The 3,998-nt window shown below is 52.2% G+C and overlaps 1 protein-coding gene across 2 annotated transcripts in view; it reads right to left on the bottom strand.

Annotated features, from left to right (window-relative positions):
- Positions 1-3,998, bottom strand: part of LOC113206592 (glycoprotein 3-alpha-L-fucosyltransferase A) — a 33,206-nt gene that overhangs the window by 17,315 nt on the left and 11,893 nt on the right. The gene's annotated exons all lie outside the window — the stretch shown is intronic.

Here is a 3,998-nt window from a genome sequence, read left to right as displayed (position 1 = left end):
ACATACTTTCACTGCTCACACACTTTATCTTTCCATTTCTATCCAGACTGATGTGCCGTGGCTGCGGAAACGCATTATTCATCGGTCTCTTTCTGTCTGTCTCTGTCTGTCTGTCTGTCTATCTGTCTCTCTCTCTCCCTCTCTCTCCCTCTCTCTCTCTCTCTCTCTCTCTCTCTCTCTCTCTCTCTCTCTCTCTCTCTCTCCTCTCTCTCTGTCCTCTCTCTCTGTCTCCTTTTCTCGTACCCAACGCGTCACTCACCCGCTACTCCCTCTCTCTCTGTCCTCTCTCTCTGTCTCCTTTTCTCGTACCCAACGCGTCACTCACCCGCTACTCTCCACGTCGGAAGCGCAACGACACGAGCTAAAAAATATAGGGAAAAAGTATAGGAGGGACAGGGAAACTGGAACAGGTGTGTGTGTGTGTGTGTGCGTGTGCGTGTGTGTGTGTATGCGAGACGAGTACAGTACATCATATACGTACTGACCTATACTGCTGAGGCCGGGCCGGGCTGCCCCGTCCGCCTCGGCCACGACCGTGTGCATACATCGTAAACTGGGCAGGGGGTAAACTCACCCGCACCTGCTCGCTCGCCCGAATCCCTCCGACCGGGGGGGAAGTAGGAAGAGGGGGTTGGGAGAGCTTCGCCTTATTGGAGAAGGGGAGGAAAATTGGTCGATGCATCATGCGGGGCGGATGTGGATGAGCCTCGACCTCCGCGGGGAGAAGCCCTCCGGCGTTAGCAGATGATGGAGGGTGCGGGTCACGAGCGGCCCAGATCCACACCCAGATCCGTGTCCATGTACAAAGAACCAAGAAAAATTGCAAAGGTTTTTTGTTGTTGTTTTTTGTTTGTTTTTTTGTTTTGTTTTTGTTTTTTTTGGAAATTCAAGACAGTTCGCATATGCTTTCTTAACACGCAAAAGGGAAAGGCGGTGAATTCCCCCCCCCCCCTCCGACTCTCCTTTCCTCTTAGTTAGTTTTCCCAGGTGCTCTTATTCCTGAGACGCAAGAACATTAAATGGTTGAGTGCAACTTTTAACATCTTTCGTCATCCACTGTGAAAAATATATTTTCAAATCTTTTTTACGAGTTGAGAACGATTTCTTGCTCATCAAGGAATACCAAGTTGGTGCATTGATCCGCCATATTTTTCTAGCTTTACAACTTGCAACGTTTTCCCCCCCCATTATTTTGCCAGCGATTTTTTTCGCTTGAACGCGCTTGTTAAGGTGCAATGTCGTCGAAGACTTTTTTCTCCCAGTGATGCGAAGGCACTGGTGCATGAGACGGTCTCTGGCGCAAACGTCAATCCTTTGTGAGGGAGCAGGTCGAGGGGGGGGGGGCGATACACATATATATAAACTGACAGTTCGGGCGCACAGACATGACAAAGAGGAATACCGCCCTCCTATCATCTCTTGTAACAGACAACGTCTATCAGTCAATAACCGCGCCCAACCTGCTCTCTCCCCCCCCTCTTGCTCTCTCTCTCCCCCTCCATCCCTCTCTCTCTGTGTCTTTCTCCCCTTCGCTCCGTCCCTCACGCAGCAGGGCAGGCCCGCCACGCACGCCTGTGTAGCGGTATGGCCTACCCCCCGAGGCGCTCCCGGCCGCCCCGCCCCGCCCCGGCGCAGAGCGTGCTGCGGGGCCGCAAGCGATCCCAGAGATGCGGGAGGAGTCTCACAGCCCTGTCCACTGCCGAGAACAGACCAGAACACCCCAGAACATGGCCACGGCAGCAGGCCCTATCTGCCCTCTCGCACCCAGAAAGGAAAACGGCAAAGGAGTGGCGGCGAAAAAAGCCACTCTCTCGAGACAAATAATTTATCATGTCAGTACTAATAAGCTAAGGATGCCTGGACTAATGATACACAACAAATGCGCTTCCAACCAAGATTTTCTCTCCGTTACCGTTACGACAGTCGAGAAAAATTCTCACTGTACCAGAATGGGAAAGTCGCACCAACGACATTCCGGCTGATACTGCAGTGGGCATTTTGTTCTCCCGTTTGTGACATTAGGGGCGGCCCTACCTTTGCATTTTCAAACTAGTATTTAATGGTCAACGGACATGGCATCCGTGACAGCGGCAACAAAAATCCGCCGACCTTTGCATGCAGCCTTGGCGTTTTTGTCTCTGGCGTTTTTTGCCCAGTTTACACGGTTCATACCTGTTAGGCGCGTTGTTGGCGCGCGGCCGCTCCCGTGTCGTGCCCGGCCCGAGTAGAGCGACATGGGGGAATGCAAACGAAACCGCGGCGAAAGCGAAGGGCGCCGATAGCCTGTCACAGCCAGGGGGCCTATCGCCTCGCGGCGCCCAGGTGCCTCGCGAGGTGAGAGGGGGAGGGGGGGGGAGGGGACGTGCACAGCAATTACACCGGCCGAGTTGCGGCGGAGGGGCGGGGGTGCCGGGGGGTCCTTTACTCAAACGGCACGCGTACGCCGATATTCCTGTGTTTCTTGATTAATTTTTTTGTCTATTTTTTTCTGATCTTTTTCGTCAATTTTTAATCGATTTCTTCTTGATTTTTTTTCCTGATATTTTTTCTCGTTTATTTGGGATGTGGTGGGCGGGGGTACACTGATTTTTTATCGATAGCTATGTACCTCTCGGCGGACGAGTCTGCTTTGCGGAATCACAGAGCAGGAAAGGGGTGTGATTATCCGCGGTACACTATAGGTGTTTTAGTAGCAAAGAAAACAGCGGAGCGTGAAATCGTTGTCTAAATGAAACACGACGACGGTCGCTCACGCAGATTTCGGAGGGAATCGTCTCGTTCAAGTCGGATCGGGTGGCGGGTGTACTAAAAAAAGCGTGTTCTTGTTTTTTGCGCACTGTTCTCGACTGTCTTAGGCATTTGATTCATGCCCAATTTCGACTCAAACCGAGAACGTTCGTGTTTGAATCAATTAAATTTACTTAATTTATGTGCCAATCGGGCTTGTTTCATGCACAAACTATTCCCGAGACAGTAAAGTCCATGTTGCGCTTGATTCGAGCATAAAAAGCTTGATGCAAGAACAGGCTTGTCTGGGTGCGGTGAAATTTCCTTGTTGTGTTCGGAGTGGCATAACATACCGCTCGCTGGGCGGATTCGAGATTACACCGGCCTGCCCGAGTTGGTAAATAATTTGTAAGGATTTCCAGGAGACGCGGAGGTGGTGGTGGCGGGGTGGGGTACATCCTGCTCGGCAGCCGGCGCCCTTTCGCAGTTCGCGTGTCAGTGATCTCAAAGAGAAGCCAGCCCTACGGCCGGGAGCCCGAGCTAGCCCCGGCTGGCCTCGCTCGAATGCCACCCACTTTAACTTTGGAACGGAATGGGGTCGTAGTAAGCGTTTTATGATGAGGTTTTGAAGCAATTTCTCCCCGGCGGCGCAGCCTCGGCTCCGCCAAACACCCCACAGTACTCGACACGTGGCTCGTTGAGAGGCCAACAAGGCTCCACAGAGGCTTGGTAATAATTCGCCATCGCAACTTGGCTCGCTCAGCAATGAAAGTTCTCTTTGGGTGAAACATTCTGTTCGGCGTGTGACAGTGATTAGCAACATCCGTCACAGGGTTTCGCCGCTTTTCACAATTCTAAAAATGTTGCGTGCAAAGTCCGTTTGTTGGAGGGGGTAATTACGAACTTTTTGTGTTTTAATTTCGACGGATTTTCTTGCTTCTGTATGCTTGCATCCCAACCTGCAACCCTGAGTCAGTGTGCCATATCCTGTTCATTTTTGACAAACTCGTGTGACGGAGACCCAATCGGAACCGGAGCTTGCAGCCATACAGAGTGGCCTGTGGCCTATAGGCTCCGTTCTCAGTTGAACGAACAGGCGAGCCGTCCGCTCGATCAGGTCGCCTGTTAAGAAACTAACAATCGTTCTTGTTATGATAAGGGCCCTGTCTACCAGAGAAGGGAGGTGCCGCGGGTGCTGTCGCATCCCTGTCTGCATTATTCGCACCCTTCCCCAGGAGCGTGCCCACAAGTGCACACATCCGCCCCCCCCC

The sequence above is a fragment of the Frankliniella occidentalis genome, unplaced genomic scaffold (assembly GCF_000697945.3).
Source record: "Frankliniella occidentalis isolate FOCC.00 unplaced genomic scaffold, Focc_3.1 Scaffold124, whole genome shotgun sequence".
Taxonomy (NCBI): domain Eukaryota; kingdom Metazoa; phylum Arthropoda; class Insecta; order Thysanoptera; family Thripidae; genus Frankliniella; species Frankliniella occidentalis.
The sequence above is the reverse complement of the archived record's forward strand: the minus strand, read 5'-3'. Positions and strand labels throughout refer to the sequence as shown.